Raw genomic sequence first — 13968 nt, forward strand, 5'->3', positions numbered from 1 at the left:
ACTGGGCAGTTGGAGGCAGTCGCCCTCCAACAACGGACGGCGGAGGAGCGACGCTCACAACAACGAGCAGAGCGCCGGGTGGCTAAAGCACAGCAGGTTGGCACAGTAGGGGGCACAGGTGGTGCATCAGCCAGTCATCTCAGTCATCTAAGTCAGTCGAACCATGGCACCTGCTCTGCCCTGTGACCTCCTGCCAGCTGGCGTTCGACACTTCACGTGGCCTCAAAGTGCACATGGCCTGGCACAAGCGTCGTGGTGACGTCACTGCCACTTAGTGGCGAATGGTGGTTGTTGTGTGTGTGTGCGTGTGTGTACTTGGCACTGCGAACTTTGACACTCTTCTTCATCGTTTTCTGTGTTTTGCAGTTGCTGTGAATCAATGGATTTGACTCCTTTACACTACACTATACACTACACTATACACTACACTACTATACACTACACTACTATGCACTACACTATACACTTCACTCTACACTGCACTATACACTACACTCTACTCTACACTACACACTACACTATACACTACATTATACACTATACACTATACTATACACTACACTACTATGCACTACACTACTATCCACTACACTATCCACTACACTCTGCACGATACACTACACTCTGCACGATACACTACACCATACACTACACTATACACTAAACTACACACTACACTATACTCTATACTATACACTCTACTATACACTACACTATACACTACACTACCCACAAAATTACACACTACACTACACTATACACTACACACTACATTATACACTATACATTACACTATACACTACTATACACTACACTACTATGCACTACACTCTACACTGCACTACACTCCACTATACACTACACTCCACGATACACTACACTACACACTACACTAGATTGTATACTAAACTACACACCACACTACACTATACACTACTATACAATACACTATACATTACACTATACACTACACTACACACTATACATGACACTGTACACTACACACTACACTATACACTAGTACACACACACACTACACTACTACACTCACACACACTACACTATACACTACTACACTCACACACACACTATACACTACTACACTCACACACACACTACACTATACACTACTACACTCACACACACTACACTATTACACTCACACACACACTACACTACACACTACTACACACACACTGTACTATACACTGCTACACACACACACTACACTATACACTCACATACACACACACTACACTATACACTACTACACTCACACACACACTACACTATACACTACTACACTCACACACACTACACTATACACTACTACACTCACACACACTACACTATACACTACACACAGACACTACACCATACACTACTACACTCACACACACACTACACTATACACTACTACACTCACATACTACACTATACACTACTACACTCACACACACTACACTATACACTCACAAACACTACACCACACTATTACACTCATACACACTACACTATTACACTCATACACACTACACTATACACTACTACACTCACACACACTACACTATACACTACTACACTCACTACACTATACACTACTACACTCACACACACTACACTATACACTACTACACTCACACACACTACACTATACACTACTACACTCACACACACACTACACTATACACTAATACACTCACACACACACACACTCTACACTAATACACACACTACACTGTACACTACTACACTCACTACACTATACACTACACACACACACTACACTATACACTCGCACACACACTACACTATACACCACTACACTCACACACACTACACTAGACATGACACTACACACTATACACTACATTACTATACACTACTATACACTACACCATACACTACTATGCACTACACTACTATACACTACACTATACTACACACTATACATGACACTGTATACTACACTATTGTACACCACATTACTATACACTACACTATACACTACTATGCACTACACTACTATGCACTGCACTATACACTACACTATACACTACACACTATACAATAAACTACACTATACACTACACACACACTACACTATACACTACACACACACACTACACTATACACTACTACACTCACACACTACACTATACACTACTACACTCACACACACACTACACTCTACACTACTACACTATACACTACACTCACACACACTATACACTACTACACTCACACACTACACTATACACTACTACACACACACTACACTATACACTCACACACACACTACACTATACACTACTACACTCACACACTACACTATACACTACTACACTCACACACTACACTATACACTACTACACTCACACACTACACTATACACTACTACACTCACACTACACACTACTACACTCACACTACACTATACACTACTACACTCACACACACACTAAACTATACACTACTACACTCACACACTACACTATACACTAATACACTCACACACACACTACACTATACACTAATACACACACACTACACTATACACTAATACACACACACACACACGCTACACTATACACTACTACACTCACACACACTACTACACTACTACACTCAAACATTACACTATACACTACTACACTCACACACACACTACACTATACACTACTACACTCACACTCACATACTACACTATACACTCACACACACACACTACACTATACACTACTACACACACTCACACTATACACTACTACACTCATACACACACACTGCACTATACACTACACTATACACTAGACATGACACTACACACTATACACTACACTACTATACACTACACTATACACTACTATACACTACACTATACTACACACTATACATGACACTATACACTACACTATTATACACCACATTACTATACACTACACTATACACTACTATGCACTGCACTATACACTACACACTATACACTAAACTACACAGTACACTACACTACTACACACACACTACACTATACACTACTACACTCACACACACTACACTACACTCACACACACACTACACTATACACTACTACACACACACTACACACACTATACACTACTACACTCACACACACACACTACACTATACACAACTACACTACACTATACACTACTACACTCACACACACACTACACTATACACTACTACACTCACACACACACTACACTATACACTACACTCACACACTACTACACACACACTATACATTACTACACTCACACACACTACACTATACACTACTACACACACTACACTGTACACTACTACACACACTACACTGTACACTACTACACTCACACTACACTGTACACTACTACACTCACACACACTACACTATACACTACTACACAGTACACTATACACTACTACACTCACACACACACTACACTATACCCTACTACACTCACACACTACACTATACACTACTACACTCACACACACTACACTCTACACTACTACACTCACACACACTACACTATACACTACTACACTCACACACACACACTACACTATACACTACTACACTCACACACACTACACTATACACTACTACACACACACTACACTATACACTACTACACTATACACTATTACACTCACACACACTACACTATACACTACTACTCACACACACTACACTATACACTACGCATTACACTATGCACTACACTATACACTACACCATACACTACACTATACACTACACAACTCTACAATTTTCAGTGTTTTCAGACAGAATTTGTTATTTGCTAACAGAAGTCAGTGTTTTGAAAATGTAGTTGTGTTTTGTGTGGTGCTAGACCATGACGTTTGAAATGTTATTGCAGTGAATTTGAACATTAAAAAAATCATCGTTGACAGTGAGTGGTGAGTGGGTGGGTGAGTGAGTGGGTGGTGAGTGTGTGGGTAGGTGAGTGAGTGCGTGGGTGAGTGTGTGAGTGGGTGGTGAGTGGGTGGGTGGGTGAGTCAGTGGGTGGATATGTGAGTGAGTGGTGAGTGGGTGGGTGAGTGAGTCAGTGGGTGGATATGTGAGTGAGTGGTGAGTGGGTGGGTGAGTGAGTGCGTGGGTGAGTGTGTGAGTGGGTGGTGAGTGGGTGGGTGAGTGAGTCAGTGGGTGGATATGTGAGTGAGTGGTGAGTGGGTGGGTGAGTGAGCAGGTGACTGAGTGGGTAGGTCGGTGCGTGAGTGTGTGAGTGGGTGAGTGGGTGGGTGAGTGGGTGGGTGAGTGGGTGGGTGAGTGGATGAGTGGGTGGGTGAGTGGGTGGTGAGTGGGTGAGTGGCTGAGTGGGTTGTGAGTGGGTGGGTGAGTGAGTGGGTGGGTGGTGAGTGGGTGGGTGAGTGGGTGAGTGTGAGTGGGTGGGTGGATGAGTGGGTGGTAAGTGGGTGGGTGAGTTGGTGAGTGGGTGGTGAGTGGGTGGGTGGGTGAGTGGGTGGATATGTGAGTGAGTGGTGAGTGGGTGGGTGAGTGAGCAGGTGACTGAGTGAGTGGGTAGGTCGGTGCGTGAGTGTGTGAGTGTGTGAGTGGGTGGGTGGGTGGATGAGTGTGTGGTGAGTGGGTGGGTGAGTGGGTGGATGAGTGGGTGGGTGGATGAGTGGGTGGATGAGTGGGTGGGTGGATGAGTGGGTGGGTGAGTGGGTGAGTGAGTTGGTGAGTGGGTGGTGAGTGGGTGGGTGAGTCGCTGAGTGAGTGGGTGGGTGAGTGGCTGAGTGAGTGGGTGGTGAGTGGGTGAGTGGCTGAGTGGGTGGGTGGGTGGGTGAGTGGGTGAGTGGGTGGGTGAGTGGGGGGTGAGTGGCTGAGTGGGTGGTGAGTGGGTGGGTGAGTGAGTGGCTGAGTGAGTGGGTGGGTGGATGAGTGGGTGGTGAGTGGGTGGGTGGGTGAGTGGGTGGGTGAGTGGGTGAGCAGGTGGGTGAGTGGGTGGGTGGGTGGGTGAGTGGGTGGTGAGTGGGTGAGTGGCTGAGTGGGTTGTGAGTGGGTGGGTGAGTGGCTGAGTGAGTGGGTGGGTGGATGAGTGGGTGGTGAGTGGGTGGGTGAGTGGGTGGGTGAGTGTGTGAGTGGGTGGGTGGATGAGTGTCCGGCAAAACAACCCCCTACCTCCTCGCGGTGCCGGACGGGCAACTCTGTTGTGGACAGTGCTGTGGGGGGAGATCCAATTTTGATTGGCTCCTCCCCTCATGGCATATGTGTCCACCACAGGGGCTAAACGGAGGCTCTGGACGGGTGCGAGGGGCTGGTAACCCGTCCACCTTCAATGGATTACCACGAAACCACGAGTTAAACTGAAATATGTAACTAATAAGCTTGTGCCGGAGGCCCCGGGGGGCCAGGCGTCTATGACGTCTCCTGGCCAAACCCCAATTGGCGGAGCCAGGAGATTGAATACCTACCCTCGGAGCAACTCCAGAAACAACGAAAAGCCACTACGGGTGGCCACGTGGAATGTTCGAATGCTCACTGCGGAGGAGAGGCTGCCACTCCTCTGTCGGGAGCTGGACCGGTACCGCCTGGCTCTATGCGGCATTCAGGAGGTCCGGTGGACCGGCTCTGGCTCCTGCCACCATGAGGGGTGGACAGTCCTCTACTCGGGGCAGCAGACTGCCAAAGAACAGGGTGTGGCTCTTCTTTTGAACAAAAGAATGAAGGGGGCGTGGGAGCGTGGCGGTGAGGTGTGGGAAGCTGTAAGCCCCAGGCTACTTTGGGCTCGCCTTCCCATCAACCGGAGGCGAGAAATGGTGGTCGTGGTTACTTATGCCCCCACCGAAGATGAACATCCGTGGAGGGATGCAGGCAAAGCCGATGAGTCAGATGCCTTCTATGACCTCCTGTCACAGGTGCTGGCTAAAGTGGCCCCTCGGGATAGAGTCGTCATGTTGGGTGACTTCAATGCCCGAGTTCGTCATGATACTGGCACCTGGTCTGGAGTGATTGGAGGGCATGGGCCAGATCAGCTCAATAACAACGGTAAGAGGCTGATAGATTTTTGTGCAGCCCATGGGCTTGTAATTACCAACACGCTGTTCCGGCATCGGCGCATCCACACAACATCATGGATGCATGCCGGGTCCAAGCAAGAACATCTGCTGGACTAAATAGTGATGGACCAGCGGATGCGAGCCCATGTCCTTGACACCAAGACCTACCGTGGAGCTGATCTGCCCTCTGACCATCGACTAGTCATCTGTAAGTTTCGCCTGCCATTCTTCCACTCCGGTGGTGGGTGTACACCCAGGACCCCATTCTGACCTAAAGTGGCCTGGTCTCGGTTATCTGATGAAAATTGCAAGCGAGTATTTCATCATCGCTTGCGGCTGGGATTGGCATCGTCCCCGACTCCTCCTGATGTCAAGGGTAAATGGGCGAGGTTTAGGACTGTGACTCATGCAGCTGCAATGGCTGCTTTGGGTACGCGGTCCAGACCTCCCCAGAGACCCTGGCTGACAGAGGAGGTGTTCAGGATGGTTGAGAAAAAGCGACAGGCCCACTGCCATCGGCTACAGAATCCCACGTCAGAGAATGAGGAGGCTTACCGCAGCCTTCGCTCGGAGGTTCGGAGAGCCGTGAGGCGCTGCAAGGATGGGTGGTGGTCGCGGGTTGCTGAGGAGATGGAGTCTGCCTCAGTGGCCCGTGATCACAAATCTCTATTTAACTCCATCAAAAAAGTAACCTGCAGCACCACACCTATTACCATCATTAGGGGAAAAAACGGTGATCCAATCTCCGACCCCCAGGAACAGGTTTGCAGATTTGCTGAGCATTTCTGTGAGGTCCTGGGGGAGGGAAAATCCCTCAGCCAGGAAAACATCGTGGCACAAAGTGAGGATGACCCTGCTGAGGCTGCGGTGCCTCAAATATTGGAAGAAGTCACCCCCTGCGAGTGCCATCTGTTGAGGAAGGACAGAAGGCGATCCGGAGTCTGAGACCAGGAAAGGCAGCGGGCAGAGATGATCTCCCAAGCGAAATGCTGAGGGAGGGTGGCGTTTGTGCACAGACTGCCCTATATGACATCATAACAACAGTCTGGACCACTAGACGGGTTCCGCAGGATTGGAAGGATGCCCTGGTGGTCCCCCTTTTTAAGAAGGGGGACCGCACAGACTGTAACAACTACAGGGGCATCTCACTCCTCAGTGTGCCGGGAAAGGTCCTGGCAAGGATTATTCAGCATCGCCTTGCCAGGCACGCTGAGGAGAGGCTTGCGGAGCCCCAATGTGGTTTCAGGATAGGGCGGTCCTGCACAGATGCCATATTTTCTGTCCGTCTGCTACAGCAGAGGTGTAGGGAATTCCAACAAGACCTACATCTCTGCTTTACTGACCTGGTCAAGGCCTATGATACCATCAGTAGGCCTGGGCTCTGGGTCGTTCTTCGTGCTTTTGGAGTACCTGACCCTCTGCTCACGATCATTAAGGACCTTCATGATGGTGAGGGGGCCCGGGTAAAACTACGTGGCCGGGAGTCAGAGCCATTCCCTGTACACCTTGGGGTGCGCCAGGGATGTCCTCTGGCTACCACATTATTTAACATCTATTTTGACCACGTAGTTCGTGAAGCCTTCAATAGCTGTACCGGGGGAATCTCCATATGGTACAGATATAATGGGAGGCTGATCGATGCCCGGGTGCGGTCAAGGGATGGCTCCCTATTGCTCAACCACGTTATGTATGCTGATGATTTGGTAATAGCTGCTCAGTCAGAGGAGGAGTTGGAGACGCTGCTGCTGAGACTGGAGCGTGGCACTAAGAGGTGGGGCCTTACCATCAGCCCCACCAAAACTAAGCACCTGCCTGGGTATTTTGTACCATCGGACACTCCACCCCCACAACTCCCAATCGGTGATGGGGCAGTTGTGGAGAGAGTGGAGAGTTTCCCATACCTGGGCAGTGTGCTTATGACTGGCTCCAGTTTAACAGCAGAGGTCTCACTCCGAATCAGTCGAGCGGCAATATCTTTTCATCGGTTGCGTAACGCTGTGTGGAAGCTACCTGGTCTGTCGCTCCGCACTAAGCTTCAGGTCTTCTCGGCCACGGTCATTCCCTCCCTTCTCTACGCTTGCGAAACGTGGACCCCCCTAATGGAACATCTTCGCCGGTTAGAAACATGTAGGCTGACCTGCCTACGATCCATCCTGGGTTTAACCAGACTGGATTGTGTGAGGAGCTCACAAATCCTTGAAAGATCTGGGCAAGGTCCCATCGGTGAGCTCCTCCGGTGGGCAAGGCTGCGATGGCTGGGTCATGTAGCCCGCATGACCAGCCACCGCATGCCGAAACAGCTTTTGTTCGGCCAGATCGAGGGGGCTAAACGGGCGCGGCATGGGCTAGAGAAGAGATGGAGTGATGTGGTACAGGAGGACGTGGAGCTGAGTGGACTTGCCGATGACTGGTACCAGCGGTGTCAAGATCGGCCTCTGTGGACGAGGCTCGTGAAGGACGCTACTGGGCAGTTGGAGGCAGTCGCCCTCCAACAACGGAGGGCGGAGTAGCGACGCTCACAACAACGAGCGGAGCGCCGGGTGGCTAAAGCACAGCAGGTTGGAACAGTAGGGGGCACAGGTGGTGCATCAGCCAGTCATCTCAGTCAGTCGACCCGTGGCACCTGGGTCTGCCCCATGACGTCCTGCCAGCGGGCGTTCGACACTTCACGTGGCCTCAGGGTGCACATAGCCTGGCACAAGCGTCGTGGTGACGTCACCGCCACTTAGTGGCGAATGGCGGTTGTTGGTGTTGTTGTTGGACGAGTGGGTGGTGAGTGGGTGGGTGAGTTGGTGAGTGGGTGGGTGAGTGGGTGGGTGAGTGGGTGGGTGAGTGGCTGAGTGAGTGGGTGGTGAGTGGGTGAGTGGCTGAGTGGGTGGGTGAGTGGGTGGGTGAGTGGGTGGGTGAGTGGGTGGGTGAGTGAGTGGCCGAGTGAGTGGGTGGGTGGGTGAGTGGCTGAGTGAGTGGGTGGTTGGGTGGGGTGGGTGAGTGGATGGGTGAGTGGATGGGTGAGTGGATGGGTGAGTGGGTGGGTGATTGGAAGGTGAGTGGGTGGGTGAGTGGATGGGTGAGTGGGTGAGTGATTGGGTAGGTGAGTGGGTGGGTGAGTGGGTAGGTGATTGGGTAGGTGAGTGGGTGAGTCGGTAGGTGAGTGGGTGGGTGAGTGGGTAGGTGAGTGGGTGAGTGGGTGAGTGGGTGGGTGAGTGGTTGGGTGAGTGAGTGAGTGAGTGAGTGGGTGCGTGAGTGGGTGGGTGAGTTAGTGGGTGGGTAAGTGGGTGAGTGAGTGGGTAGGTGAGTGGGTGGGTGCGTGAGGGAGTCGGTGGGTGAGTGGGTGCGTGAGTAGGTGAGTTGGTGGGTGGGTGAGTGGGTGGGTGAGTGGGTGAGTGGGTGGGTTAGTGGGTGGTGAGTGGCTGAGTGGGTGGTGAGTGGGTGGGTGAGTGGCTGAGTGAGTGGGTGGTTGGGTGGGGTGGGTGAGTGGGTGGGTGAGTGGGTGAGTGGGTGGGTGATCGGGTAGGTGAGTGGGTGGGTGAGTGAGTGGGTGAGTGGGTGAGTGGTTAAGTGAGTGGGTGAGTGAGTGGGTAAGTGAGTGGGTGCGTTAGTGCGTGAGTCGGTGGCTGCGTGAGTGGATAGGTGAGTGGGTGAGTTGGTGGGTTGGTGAGTGGGTGAGTGGGTGGGTGAGTGGGTTAGTGAGTGGCTGAGTGAGTGGGTAGTGGGTGGGTGGGTGAGTGGTTGAGTGAGTGGCTGAGTGAGTGGGTGAGTGAGTGGGTGGTGAGTGGGTGGGTGGGTGAGTGGCTGAGTGGGTAAGTGGGTGGGTGAGTGGATGAGTGGGTGGGTGAGTGAGTGGGTGAGTGGGTGAGTGGGTGGGTGAGTGGGCGAGTGGGTGGGTTAGTGGGTGAGTGAGTGGCTGAGTGAGTGGGTAGTGGGTGGGTGGGTGAGTGGCTGAGTGAGTGGCTGAGTGAGTGGGTGGGTGAGTGGGTGAGTGAGTGGGTGGTGAGTGGATGGGTGAGTGGCTGAGTGGGTAAGTGGGTGGGTGGATGGGTGAGTGGATGGGTGAGTGGGTGAGTGATTGGATGAATGGGTGGGTGAGTGGGTAGGTGAGTGGGTGGGTGAGTGGGTGGTTGGGTGAGTGGGTGAGTGGGTGAGTGGGTGGGTCAGTGGGTGAGTGGGAACATCTGCTGGACTACATAGTGACGGACCAGTGGATGCGAGCCCATGTCCTTGACACCAGGACCTACCGTGGAGCTGATCTGCCCTCTGACCATCGACTAGTCATCTGTAAGTTTCGCCTGCCATTCTTCCACTCCGGTGGTGGGTGTACACCCAGGACCCCATTCTGACCTAAAGTGGCCTGGTCTCGGTTATCTGATGAAAATTGCAAGCGAGAATTTCATCATCGCTTGCGGCTGGGATTGGCATCGTCCCCGACTCCTCCTGATGTCGAGGGTAAATGGGCGAGGTTTAGGACTGTGACTCATGCAGCTGCAATGGCTGCTTTGGGTACGCGGTCCAGACCTCCCCAGAGACCCTGGCTGACAGAGGAGGTGTTCAGGATGGTTGAGAAAAAGCGACAGGCCCACTACCATCGGCTACAGAATCCCACGTCAGAGAATGAGGAGGCTTACCGCAGCCTTCGCTCGGAGGTTCGGAGAGCCGTGAGGCGCTGCAAGGATGGGTGGTGGTCGCGGGTTGCTGAGGAGATGGAGTCTGCCTCAGTGGCCCGTGATCACAAATCTCTATTTAACTCCATCAAAAAAGTAACCTGCAGCGCCACACCTATTACCATCATTAGGGGAAAAAACGGTGATCCAATCTCCGACCCCCAGGAACAGGTTTGCAGATTTGCTGAGCATTTCTGTGAGGTCCTGGGGGAGGGAAAATCCCTCAGCCAGGAAAACATCGTGGCACAAAGTGAGGATGACCCTGCTGAGGCTGCGGTGCCTCAAATATTGGAAGAAGTCACCCCCTGCGAGTGCCATCTGTTGAGGAAGGACAGAAGGCGATCCGGAGTCTGAGACCAGGAAAGGCAGCGGGCAGAGATGATCTCCCAAGCGAAATGCTGAGGGAGGGTGGCGTTTGTGCACAGACTGCCCTATATGACATCATAACAACAGTCTGGACCACTAGACGGGTTCCGCAGGATTGGAAGGATGCCCTGGTGATCCCCCTTTTTAAGAAGGGGGACCGCACAGACTGTAACAACTACAGGGGCATCTCACTCCTCAGTGTGCCGGGAAAGGTCCTGGCAAGGATTATTCAGCATCGCCTTGCCAGGCACGCTGAGGAGAGGCTTGCGGAGCCCCAATGTGGTTTCAGGATAGGGCGGTCCTGCACAGATGCCATATTTTCTGTCCGTCTGCTACAGCAGAGGTGTAGGGAATTCCAACAAGACCTACATCTCTGCTTTACTGACCTGGTCAAGGCCTATGATACCATCAGTAGGCCTGGGCTCTGGGTCGTTCTTCGTGCTTTTGGAGTACCTGACCCTCTGCTCACGATCATTAAGGATCTTCATGATGGTGAGCGGGCCCGGGTAAAACTACGTGGCCGGGAGTCAGAGCCATTCCCTGTACACCTTGGGGTGCGCCAGGGATGTCCTCTGGCTACCACATTATTTAACATCTATTTTGACCACGTAGTTCGTGAAGCCTTCAATAGCTGTACCGGGGGAATCTCCATATGGTACAGATATAATGGGAGGCTGATCGATGCCCGGGTGCGGTCAAGGGATGGCTCCCTATTGCTCAACCACGTTATGTATGCTGATGATTTGGTAATAGCTGCTCAGTCAGAGGAGGAGTTGGAGACGCTGCTGCTGAGACTGGAGCGTGGCACTAAGAGGTGGGGCCTTACCATCAGCCCCACCAAAACTAAGCACCTGCCTGGGTATTTTGTACCATCGGACACTCCACCCCCACAACTCCCAATCGGTGATGGGGCAGTTGTGGAGAGAGTGGAGAGTTTCCCATACCTGGGCAGTGTGCTTATGACTGGCTCCAGTTTAACAGCAGAGGTCTCACTCCGAATCAGTCGAGCGGCAATATCTTTTCATCGGTTGCGTAACGCTGTGTGGAAGCTACCTGGTCTGTCGCTCCGCACTAAGTTTCAGGTCTTCTCGGCCACGGTCATTCCCTCCCTTCTCTACGCTTGCGAAACGTGGACCCCCCTAATGGAACATCTTCGCCGGTTAGAAACATTTAGGCTGACCTGCCTACGATCCATCCTGGGTTTAACCAGACTGGATTGTGTGAGGAGCTCACAAATCCTTGAAAGATCTGGGCAAGGTCCCATCGGTGAGCTCCTCCGGTGGGCAAGGCTGCGATGGCTGGGTCATGTAGCCCGCATGCCCAGCCACCGCATGCCGAAACAGCTTTTGTTCGGCCGGATCGAGGGGGCTAAACGGGCGCGGCACGGGCTAGAGAAGAGATGGATTGATGTGGTACAGGAGGACGTGGAGCTGAGTGGACTTGCCGATGACTGGTACCAGCGGTGTCAAGATCGGCCTCTGTGGAGGAGGCTCGTGAAGGACGCTACTGGGCAGTTGGAGGCAGTCGCCCTCCAACAACGGAGGGCGGAGGAGCGACGCTCACAACAACGAGCGGAGCGCCGGGTGGCTAAAGCACAGCAGGTTGGAACAGTAGGGGGCACAGGTGGTGCATCAGCCAGTCATCTCAGTCAGTCGACCCGTGGCACCTGGGTCTGCCCCATGACGTCCTGCCAGCGGGCGTTCGACACTTCACGTGGCCTCAGGATGCACATAGCCTGGCACAAGCGTCGTGGTGACGTCACCGCCACTTAGTGGCGAATGGCGGTTGTTGGTGTTGTTGTTGGACGAGTGGGTGGTGAGTGGGTGGGTGAGTTGGTGAGTGGGTGGTGAGTGGGTGGGTGAGTGGGTGGGTGAGTGGGTGGGTGAGTGGCTGAGTGAGTGGGTGGTGAGTGGGTGAGTGGCTGAGTGGGTGGGTGAGTGGGTGGGTGAGTGGGTGGGTGAGTGGGTGGTGAGTGGGTGGGTGAGTGAGTGGCCGAGTGAGTGGGTGGGTGGGTGAGTGGCTGAGTGAGTGGGTGGTTGGGTGGGGTGGGTGAGTGGATGGGTGAGTGGATGGGTGAGTGGATGGGTGAGTGGGTGGGTGATTGGGTAGGTGAGTGGGTGGGTGAGTGGATGGGTGAGTGGGTGAGTGATTGGGTAGGTGAGTGGGTGGGTGAGTGGGTAGGTGATTGGGTAGGTGAGTGGGTGAGTCGGTAGGTGAGTGGGTGGGTGAGTGGGTAGGTAAGTGGGTGAGTGGGTGGGTGAGTGGTTGGGTGGGTGAGTGAGTGGGTGCGTGAGTGGGTGGGTGAGTGGGTGAGTTAGTGGGTGGGTAAGTGGGTGAGTGAGTGGGTAGGTGAGTGGGTGGATGCGTGAGGGAGTCGGTGGGTGAGTGGGTGCGTGAGTAGGTGAGTTGGTGGGTGGGTGAGTGGGTGGGTGAGTGGGTGAGTGGGTGGGTTAGTGGGTGGTGAGTGGCTGAGTGGGTGGTGAGTGGGTGGGTGAGTGGCTGAGTGAGTGGGTGGTTGGGTGGGGTGGGTGAGTGGGTGGGTGAGTGGGTGAGTGGGTGGGTGATCGGGTAGGTGAGTGGGTGGGTGAGTGAGTGGGTGAGTGGGTGAGTGGTTGAGTGAGTGGGTGAGTGAGTGGGTAAGTGAGTGGGTGCGTTAGTGCGTGAGTCGGTGGCTGCGTGAGTGGATAGGTGAGTGGGTGAGTTGGTGGGTTGGTGAGTGGGTGAGTGGGTGGGTGAGTGGGTTAGTGAGTGGCTGAGTGAGTGGGTAGTGGGTGGGTGGGTGAGTGGTTGAGTGAGTGGCTGAGTGAGTGGGTGAGTGAGTGGGTGGTGAGTGGGTGGGTGGGTGAGTGGCTGAGTGGGTAAGTGGGTGGGTGAGTGGATGAGTGGGTGGGTGAGTGAGTGGGTGAGTGGG

General features: G+C 52.8%; 1 protein-coding gene across 1 annotated transcript in view; it reads left to right on the forward strand.

Annotated features, from left to right (window-relative positions):
* The window catches only part of DCAF6 (DDB1 and CUL4 associated factor 6), a 117911-nt gene extending 113990 nt beyond the window's left edge, over positions 1–3921 (forward strand). Inside the window, 1 exon segment of the mRNA XM_076055894.1 lies at positions 367–3921. The gene's annotated coding sequence lies outside the window, so the exon portion shown is untranslated.
* The last annotated feature ends 10047 nt before the right edge of the window (positions 3922–13968 follow it).

The sequence above is a fragment of the Petromyzon marinus genome, chromosome 73 (genome assembly GCF_048934315.1).
Source record: "Petromyzon marinus isolate PM22_M1 ecotype Great Lakes invasive population chromosome 73, UKy_Petmar_22M1.pri1.0, whole genome shotgun sequence".
NCBI lineage: Eukaryota > Metazoa > Chordata > Hyperoartia > Petromyzontiformes > Petromyzontidae > Petromyzon > Petromyzon marinus.